The following is a 15,340-nucleotide window of genomic DNA, read 5'->3' on the forward strand; positions in this document are numbered from 1 at the left end:
ATATTTTGTTAAGGATATTTGTCAAAACTTTGTTTCCTTGTAATATCCTTGCCAGGCTTGGTATCAGGATAATATTGACTTTATACAGTAATTGGGAAATTTTCCTTTTTTTCCTCTATTTTCTGAAAGAGTTGGTGTAAAATTGGAACTGTGTCTTCCTTAAATTTAATAGGATTCTCCTTGAATTTTTCACACCCTCTTCAGGAGGCTGGGTGTGTGGTGGGCTCTTGCTGAGAGAAACAGCAGGGTGCTGTCAACCCTCGAGTAAGAATCGGTCACACCTTTTCTGGAGTCCTGCCAAAGCCTCAGAGAAATCCTCACCAGGAATCTTGTCTCTTCAGTTCCCACTCCAACCCTTCTCCCTCAGGCGGAGATGCGGCTTCTCCTGCCCGCCCAACACTCCTGCTGTAGTTCTGCTTCTTCTTATTTTTTTAATTGGAAGATTCCATTCATATGAAATGTCCAGAAATGGCAAATTTATAGAAACAGAAGTAGATTAGTGATTGCCTGGATCTAGGGGTGATAACTGTAAATGGGCATGAGGAATCTTTTTTCCCCCCATTCAAGTATTTCAGTGTTTTATTTTTTTAATTTATTTTTAATTGGAAGATAATTGCTTTAGTATATTGTATTGGTTTCTGCCATACATCAGCATGAATCATGAATCAGTATACATGTGTCCCCTCCCTCTTCTCCCTCCCTCCCACCTCCCACCCCATCCTACCCTCTAGAAAGGGTGAGATCAGAGCACCTGGCTGAGCTCCCAGTGTCATACAGCAAATTGCCACTGGCTATTTTACATATGGTAATGAATATGTTTTCATGCTACTCAGCATGAGGGAGCTTATTGGAAGGATTAGAATGTTCTAAAGCCAGTTTATGGTGATGATTGCATCATTTGGTAAAGTTATTAACAAGCATTGAATAGTTACCATATGAAAAATTCAAGTTAGGGGGAAAATAATGGGAGTAATGCAATGCATGCAAAGCATTTTGCACCATATCAGGCATATAGTGAAAAGGTCATTAAACCTTCAGTTCAGTTCAGTCGCTCAGTCGTGTCTGATTCCTTGCGACCCCATGAATCTCAGCACGCCAGGCCTCTCTGTCCATCACCAACTCCCGGAGTTCACCCAGACTCATGTCCATCAAGTCAGTAATGCCATCCAGCCATCTCATCCTCTGTTGTCCCCTTCCCCTCCTGCCCCCAATCCCTCCCAGCATCAGAGTCTTTTTCCAATGAGTCAACTCTTTGCATGAGGTGGCCAAAGTACTGGAGTTTCAGCTTTAGCATCATTCCTTCCAAAGAAATCCCAGGGCTGATCTCCTTCAGAATGGACTGGTTGGATCTCCTTGCAGTCCAAGGGACTCTCAAGAGTCTTCTCCAACACCACAGTTCAAAAGCATCAATTCTTCGGCGCTCAGCCTTCTTCACAGTCCAACTCTCACATCCATACATGACCACAGGAAAAACTATAGCCTTGACTAGACGAACCTTTGTTGGCAAAGTAATGTCTCTGCTTTTGAATATGCTATCTAGGTTGGTCATAACTTTCCTTCCAAGGAGTAAGCGTCTTTTAATTTCATGGCTGCAGTCACCATCTGCGGTGATTTTGGAGCCCAGAAAAATAAAGTCTGACACTGTTTCCACTGTTTCCCCATCTATTTCCCATGAAGTGATGGGACCGGATGCCATGATCTTCGTTTTCTGAATGTTGAGCTTTAAGCCAACTTTTTCACTCTCCACTTTCACTTTCATCAAGAGGCTTTTTAGTTCCTCTTCACTTTCTGCCATTAAACCAATGGTAAATATTTAAATAGTAGTTTTTCAAAAATTCTTGTCAGTCTTTGATTTCTGATCAGGTCACATTTGCCTTCCCATCTATAAGGTTCGTAATTATTTTTTTCTGTATTTTCACAATGGAATGAGTGGTTTGAAATAATAAAAACCCTTGGCTAATTGTAAATTTTTAGATATTTTCGATATTTATTTAAAATTTTTCTTTTAATTTTGGGAGAAGGCAATGGCAATCCACTCGAGTACTCTTGCCTGGAAAATCCCATGGACGGAGGCACCTGGTGGGCCGCAGTCCATGGGGTCGCTAGGAGTCAGACACGACTGAGCGACTTCACTTTCACTTTTCACTTTCATGCACTGGAGAAGGAAATGGCAACCCACTCCAGTGTTCTTGCCTGGAGAATCCCAGGGACGGGGGAGCCTGGTGGGCTGCCATCTATGGGGTCGCACAGAGTTGGACACGACCGAAGCGACTTAGCAGCAGCAGCAGCATACATATATCTGGGTTTCCCAGGTGGCGCTAGTGGCAAAGAACCTGCTTGCCAATGCAGGAGACATAAGAGACATGGGTTTGATCCGTTTTGGGAAGACCCCCTGGAGGAGGGCATGGCAATCCGCTCCAATATTCTTACCTGGAGAATCCCTTGGACAGAGGAGTCTGGTGGGCTACAGTCCATAGGGTCACAAAGAGTTGGACACGACTGAAGCGACTTAGTATGCATGCATGTATCTATTCTTTTTCAGATTCTTTCCCATATAGATTATTGCAGCATAATGAGTAGAGTTCCCTGTGCTATAGTGTAGGCCCTTGTTGGGTACCTATTTTATATATAGTGGTGTGACCCCACTGCTGTAGTTCTGCTCTGCCCACTGCTCCAGCTGTAGCTGTTGCCAGCTCTGAAAGCTGCTCTGCATGGACCCAGCACAACCCAGATCTTCAGGGAAGGCCTGGTCTTCATAATCATTCACATTCAGTTCAGTTCAGTTCAGTCGCTCAGTTGTGTCCGACTCTTTGCGACCCCATGAATCGCAGCACGCCAGGCCTCCCTGTCCATCACCAACTCCTGGAGTTCACTCAAACTCACGTCCATCGAGTCAGTGATGCCATCCAGCCATCTCATCCTCTGTCGTCCCCTTCTCCTCCTGCCCCCAATCCCTCTCAGCATCAGAGTGTTTTCCAATGAGTCAGCTCTTTGCATGAGGTGGCCAAAGTACTGGAGTTTCAGCTTTAGCATCATTTCTTCCAAAGAAATCCCAGGACTGATCTCCTTCAGAATGGACTGGTTGGCTCTCCTTGCAGTCCAAGGGACTCTCAAGAGTCTTCTCCAACACCACAGTTCAAAAGCATCAATTCTTCGGCGCTCAGCTTTCTTCACAGTCCAACTCTCACATCCATACATGACCACTGGTAAAACCATAACCTTGACTAGACAGACCTTTTAGCAACCTTCAAATAATGTTCTAAACAGCCAAAATGACAACCCATGGGAGGAATTCTGGACTCAGTACAAAATTGGATTCTCTTTTTGCCCTGCTTCATGATTCCCAGCCTTTAATCTGGCTGATTCCGTTCCCAGATTGCATTCCAAAATCAATTAGGTATTGAACAATTTAATTCAATTCTGACATAAGCTACTAAGAATTAACTCAGACCTCATGGGTTAGGGATCTCAGTCCCAAAAGACTGTCCTCGCTTCAGAGACCAGCTGAAAGTCCTGGCTGTCCCCAGGCCACTCATCCTTCTGTCCTGTGTGGCTGCAAATTTGGAGCATCCCACAAAGCCCTCAGGTTCAATAATTTGCTAGAATGAGTCACAGAATTCTCTAAAAGAAATAACTTGCGATGACATTTTTATTATAAAGGCTGCAACTCAGGAACCGGAGAAGACAATGGCACCCTACTCCAGTACTCTTGCCTGGAAAATCCCATGGCCGAAGGAGTCTGGAAGGCTGCAGTCCATGGGGTTGCTAAGAGTCAGACATGACTGAGTGACTTCACTTTCACTTTTCACTTTCATGCACTGGAGAAGGAAATGGCAACCCACTCCAGTGTTCTTGCCTAGAGAATCCCAGGGATGGGGGAGCCTGGTGGGCTGCCGTCTATGGGGTCGCACAGAGTTGGACACGACTGAGCGACTTAGCAGCAGCAGCAGCAGCAACTCAAGAACAGGCAAATGGAAGAGATAAATAGGAAGGTCTGGGTGTGGAGTGCAAGAGCTTCTCTCCCTATAATGTTGGGTTGCATCACCCTCTTGGTGCATCCGTATGTTCCTTAACCAGGAAATTCCCTGAATGCCACTGTCCAGAGTGGTACTGATATTTCATTACATAGGCGTAATTGAGTCAATCAATGGCTACGTGATTGAACTCATCTCCAGTCCCCCTCCCCTCCCTAGAGATCTGCAGGGGAATCTCTAACCACATGCTTCGTCTTTGTGGCCTGCCCAGCTTCTCCCTTGAAAATATCCAAGATCTTACCATGACTCACTTGTTGCCATCAACTCAGGTGTGACCTAAAAGGGCTCATTTTAAATACAGGCAGTCCTGTAGTGAATTTGGTCCCAGAATACTGCAATAAAGCTAAAATCACAATAAAGGGAGTCACACAAATTTTTTGGTTTCCTGGTGTATATAAAAGCTATGTTACCCTATACTATATTAAGTGTTAATAGAATTATGTGTTTAAAAAAATGTACATATCTCGATTGAAAAAATCCTTATTGCTAAAAATACTCACTGTCATCAAAGCTTTCAGGGAATAGCCATAGCCTTTTTGCTGGTGGAGGGTCTTGCTTCAAGACCCTGCTGACTGATCAGGGTGACTGCTGACTGATCAGGGTGGTGGTTGGTGACTGCTGACTGATCAGGGTGGTGGTCGCTGAACAATGGGGGCCGTTGCAACAATTTCTTCAAATATGACAGCAACAAAATCTACCAGATGGATTGACTCTTCCTTTCCAGAATGATTTCTCTGTAGCATACAATGCTATTTGGTAGCATTTACCCACAGCTAAAACTTCTTTCAAAACTGGAGTCGATCCTATTAAAACCTGCCCCTGCTTTATCAGCTAAATTTATGGAATATTCAAAATCATTTGTTGTCATTTCAGCAATCTTCACAGCATCTTCACCAGGAGTAGATTTCATCTCAAGGAATCACTTTCTTTGTTCATCCATGAGAAGCAGCTCCTCACCCATTAAAGTTTTGTCATGAGTCTGCAGCAATTGAGTCACATCTAAAGACTCCACTTCCAATTCTAGTTCCCTTGCTATTTCTACCACATCTGCAGTTACTTCCTCCACTGAAGTCTTCAATCCCTCCAAGCCATCCATGAGGGTTGGAATCATCTTCTTTCAAACTCCTGCTTGTGGTGCTATTCAGACCTCTTCCCATGAATCACAAGCATTAATGGCATCTAGAATGGTTCTTAGGAGAAGGCAATGGCACCCCACTCCAGTACTCTTGCCTGGAAAATCCCATGGTCGGAGGAGCCTGGTAGGCTGCAGTCCATGGGGTCGCTAGGAGTGGGACATGACTGAGCGACTTCACTTTCACTTTTCACTTTCATGCACTGGAGAAGGAAATGGCAACCCACTCCAGTGTTCTTGCCTGGAGAATCCCAGGGACGGGGGAGCTGCCGTCTATGGGGTCGCACAGAGTCGGACACGACTGAAGTGACTTAGCATAGCAGAGCATAGCATAGAATAGTTCTTTCCTGTGGACTTGGGCGTGGATGTTTCATTGTCTTTCAGCGTGCTGGGCCATCCCTTGTAGGTGTCTGACACTGTTCCTGAGATGAGAAACAGTGAGAAGCCCTCACCACCTTTGGCTCTCAGTTGGCAAGAGGAGGAGGCTTTTTCCAAAGCTGAGAGCAGAAGCTGTGCCAGGATGAGGGCGGGGTTTGGGCTGACAGGAGCTGTGGTCCTGCATAGAGGTGCACAGCACTGCCTAAGTCGAGACCTGACACGGGGGAAGTGAGAGGAATCAATACTCTGGCCTCACATCCCTCTGGTCTTCTGATCTCCTGCCACAGGACTGGCAGAACCCAGCAGGAAGGCAGGGGGTGGGGAGCCCAGGGAATGCTGTGCATAGTGAAGCCTCCTGGGGACACAGAGCAGGGCAGATCAGAACAGAGGTGGGTAGAGGAAGGATCCAGAGGAGTACATGGAGGAAGAGACACAATTCCATTCATCTTGACTCTTAACACTTGGGCAATACCCAACCAGGAGAGCACAGGTCCCTTTGTGGGAGAAGCTGGGGAGAAGGCAGCTTTCAGGTAGGTCAGCATGGGCACATTCGGGGCAATACCTGATGACATCCTTAGGGGAGTATTGCATTGCACCCTATGCTAAGTGGTATTCCCCAGGAAAGAAGTAGTTAATTGTTTATGTGCTCTCTGGGCTTCCCAGGTGGCACTGGTGGTAAAGAACTCACCTGCCAATACAGGAGACATAAGAGACAGGGATTCGATCCCTGGGTTGGGAAGATCCCCTGGGCATGGCAACCCACTCCAGTATTCTTGTCTGGAGAATCCTGTGGACAGCCTGGCAGGCTATGGTCCATGGAGTCACAAAGAGTCAGACAAAACTGAAGTGACTTAGCATGCATGCATGCACACGATCTCTAAAGTGTTGGAAGATAAAAAGACCACTATAGGTGAGTATAGTTTTGTATTAGTGTTCCATGGGATGGTGAAGATGAATGGAGAATGTAAGGGGATGAGGGCTGCAGCTGCAGATGGGTACCCTGGGGTTCAGGAGGTAAAGGGCCTGAGACCCAGGAGGGGTGGGCTCAGGAGGCTGGGCCAACTTGACATCTTTGGAGAGTCCAGGACCCATGCTTTGTAGTTTTTCAAAGTCTTGGTGGTGACTAGGCAGTTGTGAGCTCCACTCTCTGGCTGGCTTTTCAAAGTGGTTCTTGGAAAGTCACCCAGCATTACCCAGGGCACAGAGGACAAGATGGACTTGTACCTGAGGCTCACACATGGGTAGCACTGGCCCAGGAATCTCTTTGTGTGATTTCTAGACAGTTTGCCTTTGTCTCTTGTTTCTGGGATGGACACAGAGAAACTGTAATGGAGACGATCTGAAGATTGATCTAACCTCACTTTTCAGGTTGGAGAGCTAAGACTCCTAGAGGTGAAGGCCAAGTTGGCTGTAAAACTGAAATTTGAATCCAGGTTGCCTGTCTTGGCCCCCAGACCTGTGTCTCATTTAAGAGTCATAAGGAGGGCATGGGATCTGGTCCTCACCAAGCAGTTTAGAAGTGATGGGAGGTGCATGGAATTGATGGCTTTTTCAGGATTATTGAAGGCACAGAAAAATTATTCAAATATAGAGAACAAGCATATGGACACCAAAGGGGAAAGTAGGGGTGGGATAAATTGGGAGATTGGGATTGACATATACACACTATCTTGTGTAAAACAGACAACTAATGGGAACCTACTGGATAGCACAGGCAACTCTACTCAGTGTGATGACCTAAATGGGAAGGAAATCCAAAAAAGAGTGGATGCATGAATACATATAGCTGATTCACTTTGTTGTACAGCGGAAACTTAACACAATATTGTAAAGCAACTAAACCTCAATTAAAAAAAAACCACTTATGCAAGTGGCTTTTTATGAATTATGACTGTGACACACCTCCTTGAATTTTGCAAACAAGAGATAGGCTTGCCCTGGTGGGAGGCATGGTCAGAGTAGGGTCTACATGAGATGTAGGGGAGCTGGAGGCCCAGACACAGTTCAGTTTACTTCAGTCACTCAGTCATGTCTGACTCTTTGCGACCCCCTGGACTGCAGCACGCCAGGCTTCCCTGTCCATCATCAACTCCCAGAGCTTGCTCAAACTCATGTCCATCGAGTTGGTGATGCCATCCAACTATCTCATCCTCTGTCATCCCCTTCTCCTGCCTTCAATCTTTCCCAGCATCAGGGTCTTTTCCAATGAGTCAGTTCTTCCCATCAAGTGGCCAAAGTATTGCAGTTTCAGCTTCAGCATCAGTCCTTCCAATGAATATTAAGTCCTTCCAATGATTTCCTTTTGGATGGACTGGTTGGATCTCCTTGCAGTCCAAGGGACTCTCAAGCGTCTTCTCCAACACCACAGTTCAAAAGCATCAATTCTTCAGAGCTCAGCTTTCTTCACAGTCCAACTCTCACATCCATACATGACCACTGGAAAAACCATAGCTTTGACTAGACACACCTTTGTTGACAAAGTAATGTCTCTGCTTTTTAATATGCTGTCTAGGTTGGTCATAACTTTTCTTCCAAGGAGCAAGTGTCTTTTAATTTCATGGCTGCAGTCACTATCTGCAGTGATTTTGGAGCCCCAAAAAATAAAGTCAGCCACTGTTTCCACTGTTTCTCCATCTATTTGCCATGAAGTGATGGGACCGGATGCCATGATCTTAGTTTTCTGAATGTTGAGCTTTAAGCCAACTTTTTCACTCTCCTCTTTCACTTTCATCAAGAAGCTCCTTAGTTCTTCTTTGCTTTCTGCCATAAGGATGGTATCATCTGCGTATCTGAGGTTATTTATATTTCTCCTGGAAGTCTTGATTCCAGCTTGTGCTTCATCCCACCCAGCATTTCTCATGATGTACTCTGCATAGAAGTTAAATAAGCAAGGTGACAATATACAGCCTTGACATGCTCCTTTTCCTATTTGGAACCAGTCTGTTGTTGCATGTCCAGTTCTAACTGTTGCTTCCTGACCTGAATACAGATTTCTTAAGAGGCAGGTCAGGTAGTCTGGTATTCCCATCTCTTGAATAATTTTCCACAGTTTATTGTGATCCACAGAGTCATAGGCTTTGGCATAGTCAATAAAGCAGAGATAGATGTTTTTCTGGAACTCTCTTGCTTCCTTTTTTTATTCAAATGAAGATGTCATATCTTTTAATAACTTTTTAGCTCATTAGGATTCTGAACTGGAAAGGAAAGCAGCTCAGCTGCTGGTTTAATGGTGATTCAATATGAGAGAACTTTAATTTTGACCTCAGTGTGGGTAGGGAGGCCTCTGATATCCTAAAGGAAATCAGTCCTGAATATTCATTGGAAGGACTGATGCTGAAGCTGAAACTCCAATACTTTGGCTACGTGATGCAAAGAGCTGATACATTGGAAAAGACCCTGATACTGAGAAAGATTGAGGGCAGGAGGATAAGGGAGTGACAGAAGATGAGATGGTTGGATGGCATCACCGACTCAATGGACATGAGTTTGAGCAAACTCTGGGAGATAGTGAAGGACAGGGAAGCCTGGTGTGCTGCAGTCCATGTGGTGGCAAAGAGTCAGACATGGCTGAGCGACTGAACAACAACAGTAAGATCAAAAGACTGGTTAGGTATGCTGTACCCTAAAGGAAAATTGAGCTGAGAATGTGAAGGTCAGCACTCATGGCTTTTATTCAAATAAAGATGTTATATCTTTTAATAACTTTTTAGCTTATTAGGATTCTGAACTGGAAAGAAAAGCAGGTCAGCTGCTGAATTAATGGTGGTTCAATATGAGAGAACTTTAATTTTGACCCCAGGGAGGGTAGGGAGGCCTCTGTCATTGTTATCTGGTGGGCCTTTGGTGATTCCCAGCAGCTGGAGATGGAACACACAGTGATCCAGAGAAGAGAGTGTCACTTTAGCAAGGCAGCTGGTGACAAGTTTTCAGGGGTGGGGTGAAGAGGAGGAGATGCGGAGTCCAAGAAAGTATCTAGGGAAGCGAGAATCATTCCCCAACACTACCCCCTTGTTGGTCATGTAAGAATTTTCCTCCTCTCTGGCTCCAGCCCCAGAAGGGTGAGAAGAGCAGCTGACAAGTGAGGAAAATGGTGATGGGGAATCTGATTCTGCCCCCACCACAGCAGCTGATTGACTTCCTTCCTAGAGCAGGCCCTGGACCTGGTGGAGGAGGGAAGTGGGGCTGGTGGGGGTCAGGAGCCTTCCCTGGGAGTGGAAATGGTTGATTATAGCTTGGAATTGGAAATACTAAACTCTGACTCAAACTTCCCCTAGCTTTCAGGGAATGTTTTTTTTCCTCTTAAAAAACAATTTTTTTTTAATTGGTGGAAAATTGCTTTACAATGTCATGTTGGCTTCTGCCACACAACAATGCTAATCTATCCTAATTATATATATATATTTTTACCCTCCTTCTTGAGCATCCCTCCCCCCATTCCTCTCTAATTCAACATGAAGGGCCAGGCTGGGCTCCCTGTGTTATACAGCAACTTCCTGCTAGCTATTTCTTTTGCATATGATAGTGTATGTATGTTAATGATACCTTCTCAATTCGTCCCATCTTCACCTTCCCCTCCTGTGTCCACAAGAAAGGTTATTAAAGATAGGATGTGACTAGCTTGTGGACATGCTTCTGATTGGTTGGTGGTGAAGGAACCCCAGAGTCGACTTCATCAAGCTGCTGGTTCCAATCGTTCTGGGATCTACATGCTTGAGGGCAGCATACAGTTAACTTCTACCTGGTGGGGATTTCAGTATCTGCAAAATAGCTCAAAGGATATGGCTCAGAATATTATCTATAGCCCTTGAGGAGGAAATAAAAGTCCTTGACTTTGTTTAATGGCTAAACTATGATTATTTTGTCTTGCTTGACTGTTTTCCTTTGCTTCTGCATTTTTCTCACTTCTCTGATGAAATTTATTCTTTGGAACTCAGGGAAGGCCTAGGAAGCTAAAGTTTTCTTACAAGTAAGAGGCAGGCAGAGGACACGGGGGAGGGGCCTGACCCTGGAAGGCCCCATGGGGTCCTGCTCAGTTACAAGGTCTGGGTTTGAACCTTATTCTGAAAGCCCCAGGTGTTGGGTCAGGCAGCTTTTCAGTGTGGCAGGAGGGAGACAGGACTCCGAGTCCATGGACACCGTGTGGGAGGATGATGGGGTTGCTGTTTGTTTCTTCTTCTTCCTTTTTCATATTTCTCAGTGAAATGTAGACAAGGTCATCAGCTAAAAGTGAAAGTGGGGGAGGATTGTTGGAGGGTTGAAGAGGAAGGGCCACAGGTGAGACTGTCCTCAGGAGAGAAGAGAAGAGACACAGTTCGGGTCTGTGTCTGTTACACCTCCATTGCTGCTGCTGCTAGTCTCTGCCGTGTCCGACCCTTTGTGACCCGACAGACTGTAGGCCGCCAGGCTCCTCTGTCCATGGGATTTCCCCAGGCAAGAATGCTGGAATGGGTTGCCATTTCCTTGTCCAGGGGATCTTCCTGACCTGGGGACTGAACCCACATCTCCTGCTTGGCAGCTGGATTCTTTACCACTGAGCCATCTGGGAATCTCACACCTCCACTAAGTACTCACAATTGTTTCCCTGCCCCAAACTCTCCTCTGTCTTGACTGTCACACCTCTCCCCACTCTTGCTCAAGAACTTTCGGTGAGTTCCTATTAAGACAGTGAAGTTGACATTCCACAGCCTAATAAGCCCCACCAGGATCGGGGCCCTGACAGTTTCCCTGCTCTTTGATCTGTTCAAGGGATTGCTCCTCTGAGAAACCAGGGGTGGCACTTTTTCCTGTAAAGAACCAGATAGTAAATATTTTAGGCTTTGCCAGCAGTAGCTCTACACAGTGAGCCCTTAATTCTGCTGTTGTCGTGAGAAATCAGCCAGGGACAGTTCTAAGCAAGTAAAAATCTGTGTGCCCATCTAACTTGATCTGCTTGGAAATTTGAACTTCCTACAATTTTCATAAATCACAAAATATTTTTTATTGTTTTCAACCACAAACAAATGTAAAAATTATTCTTAGCTTGCAGGCCTTGCAAACACATAGCAGATTGGATGTGGTCTATGAGCCATCAGTGGCCGAACACTGAGATAAACCACTTTTGTTCCACTCTGACTACCCCGCCTGCCTAAGATCCATCTTATAAGTAGAATCTTCCCTAGTGGCTTAGTGGTAAAGAACCCGCCTGCCAGTGCAGGAGAGGAAGACCCAGGAAATGGCACTCCAGTATTCTTGCCTGGAAAAGCCCATGTACTGAGCAGCCTGGTGGGCTACAGTCCATGGGGGTTGCAAAGAGTCAGACATAACTGAACATGAGTACAAATTGCTTATTGCTTGTCCTATACTTTAGCCTAAATGCTTCCTGCTCCTTTTCCATCAGTGTTCTCAATCTCTACCTGCCCCAGACTGCATGGGTACTCTGCTGGTGTTTGATTTCCTAGAGTCCAAATCATCTGAGTTTCTTTTCCTGTTCAACTGGATTTCTCTCTCTTTTTAAAATCTTTTCTATCATATGCTTCCCAAGCAGACTGTCTATTCTGAAGGGCAGAGCTTGCATTTTATGTCTCTGTGTGTCTCCTGCAGTCATGCCCTACACCTACTTGGAGCTCAATAAATATTCCAGAAAAAAAAAAGTGCTTCTTAAACCCTATTCTGCAGGGCTCAAAGGGATTATTTTATGTGCAAAGTTCAGAAATAAAAAAGCCAAACCCCAGCAAAATTGCTTCCTTTTGCATTCTTCATTTTGATGATGTCTCTAAGGTGTGGTTTTCCATATTCTTTATGCTCCTAATATACTCCAAATTACCTTATATTTCTGTTGTACCTAATAGAAAGGAGGTGACATGTAAGGGTACAGGGCCCCCGGTCACCTAGAGTCATATACCAAAACCTGTCTGAGTGATCTCCAAAACAGACTGCGCCAGACATTTTATTAAAGGCTTTTACCTTGTGCCATAAAGTTAATCCACACTGGAAGGAAGCAACAGGAATTTTGAGTGGGTTGAATGTAAATCAGCCAGTTGGGACAATGGTGATTGGGACTACTGTGGGTGAAACGACACTACGTCATTCTGATCCAGGCATTATCTGAAGGTCATTGAACATATGTTATTGGAGATACTGTTACACTCAGGGAAGGGAGGAAAGGGAAAAAGTAGCAGAAGATTCTGAATGGTCTAAATTCTGTGCCTGAGGTATTTAAACCTATAACCTTTCCATCCCACCAGCACTGCAGAAACATTCAATGTCAGTCTGTAAAACCTTCAACTTGAACTCAAATTAGTCTACACACTATTTCTGCAAAGTAGATAGTGACAATAGTTGAGGATGTGTCTCGCTCTAAAAGCATTGTTTTAAAAAATGAGGGCTGACCCAACATTTTCCCTCTTCTCTTGGAGTCATTACCTGAGGTACTTTAGGGCAGGGCTTTACTCCGGATCAGCCATGGGAATCCAGCCTTCAGTGCTGCAGCCAAATCTTGCTCTTGGACTTCAGCTGGGAAAGCCAAAGACCACACACCCAGAAACCCACGTGTGGAAATTCTGCCCCTTCTTTCCTCACCAGTCTCTATCTCTGCCTACAAAATCTAACTAGTTGCTAAGTACCAAAATGTCTTACACAGAGGAGCTTACAATGCAGCAAGCAGCAGAAAGCTGCAGATCATACCCATTTATCTCACAAGGCAGTCTTTCTAGGAGAGTCTTCAAGATTTGCTTTTTAAAGAACTTGATACTCTCTGGGAAGTCATTAACTATGGTGACCAGGTCACTTGTCTAGACTTACAAAGGAGACCTAAAATCTTCTCAAACTTGAAAATTCCTAAGGCAAATGTAAGGTGCTCAATCCTTGAGCTCAAATTCTTAGGCTCTAAAATCACTGTGGATGGTTACTGCAGCCATGAAATTAAAAGATGCCTGCTCCTTGGAAGGAAAGCTCCTTGGAAGATGTTTCTTAAAAGATGCCTGCTCCTTGGAAGGTGGGGGCTAGACAAACCTAGACAGCATATTAAAAAGCAGAGCCGTCTCTTCACTGACAAAGGTCTGTATAGCCAAAGCTATGATTTTTCCTGTAGTTATGTACGGATGTGAGAGCTGGTCCATAAAGAAGGTTGAGCACCAAAGAACGGATGCTTTCGGATTGTGGTACTGGAGAAGACTCTGGAAAGTCCCTTGGGCTGAAAGGATATCAAACCAGGCAATTCTAAAGGAATATTCATTGAAAGGGCTAATGCTGAATCTCCAATACTTTGGCCACCTGGTGCGAAGAGTTGACTCATTGGAAAAGACCCTGACGCTGGGAAAGATTAAAGGCAAAAGGAGAAGGGAGTGGCAGAGGATGAGATGGTTAAACAGTATCACCAACTCAATGGACATGAATCTGAGCAAACTCCAGGAGATAGTGTAGGACAGAGAAGCCTGGCATGCTTCAATCCATAGGATCACAAAGAGCTGGACACAACTTAGTGACTGAACAACAACTGAATATAGTTCTCTGTGCTATATGCTAGAGCTTTGTTTATCTATCCTATGCATACTAGTTTGCACCTGCTAATCCCCAACTTCCAATCTTTCCCTCCCCAGTTGTTGCTGCAAATGGCATTACTTCATTTATTTTTATGACTGAGTAGTATTCCATTCTATATATTAATGTTATACCACATCTTGTTTAACCGTTTTTCTGTCAATGGACACTTAGATGGTTTCCATGTCTGGGCGATCGTGAATAATATTGCTGTGGACATAGGGATGCGTGTATCTTTTTGAATTATAGTTGTCTTCTGGATATGTGTTCAGGAGTGAGATTGCTGGGTCATATGGTAGCTCTAGCTTTTTCTTAATTAATTGATTTTAATTGATGGATAATTACAATATTGGGTTGGTTTCTGCCATACATCAACATGGATCAGCCATAAGGATACATATGTCCCCTTCCTCTTGAGCATCCCCTCCAATCTCCCTATTTTTAGTTTTTTAAGGAACCTCCACACTGTTTTCCATAGTGGTTATATCAATTTACATTCCCACCAACAGTGGAGGAGCGTTCCCTTTTCTCTAGACCCTCTTCAGCGTTTATTGTTTGCAGACATTTTAAGAATTACCATCCTGACGAGTGTGAGGTGGCACCTCATTGTAGTTTTGATTTGCATTTCTCTGAGCAATGTTGAGTATCTTTTCATTTGTCTGGCTTTATTTTTGTTTATTTTTACATTATGATTTCACTGTACATTTCTGCTCTAACAGAACAGACCATATGTTTTATATATCAGGCACATAGATAAGCACTTAAAAACATAAGAATTAAAAAACTAGTGCAGTCTACACAGTCCATATGCAGTGATTGCTGAGGTATCTGGAGCCTTGCTCATGTGCTTGGTTTGATTTCTGCTGGAGTAGAAACAGTAAGCTAGGGAGAGACTCAAAACCCTTGCTCTCCAGCTTTCTGCTCCTGTCCTTATAGGTGATGGGCTTTAAAAGCAGGAGGCAAGGCATCCTTTTCTTTTAGTTGTCACTTCTAAAGAGTGTCTGAAACACTGGAGTAGCAATGCTCAAATTGGGCACCAGGAGGATTTCCAGGGAAGCTTTGAAAGAGCACTGCTGCTTGCATCTCACACCAGAGCAATCACAGCAGAATCTCTAAGGTAGGGTCCATCACCAAGCTCCCAGGTGAGAGAGAAAGACAGATACTGCATGACATCACTAATACGTGGAATCCAAAAACAAAGTCTGGGAACAGAGAGTAGAATTCTGGTTGCCCAGGGGCCAGTGGTGAGAAAGGGGAATGTCCGTCAAGGGGTAGAAAC

Source organism: Bubalus bubalis, chromosome 12 (genome assembly GCF_019923935.1).
Source record: "Bubalus bubalis isolate 160015118507 breed Murrah chromosome 12, NDDB_SH_1, whole genome shotgun sequence".
Classification (NCBI taxonomy): Eukaryota; Metazoa; Chordata; class Mammalia; order Artiodactyla; family Bovidae; genus Bubalus; species Bubalus bubalis.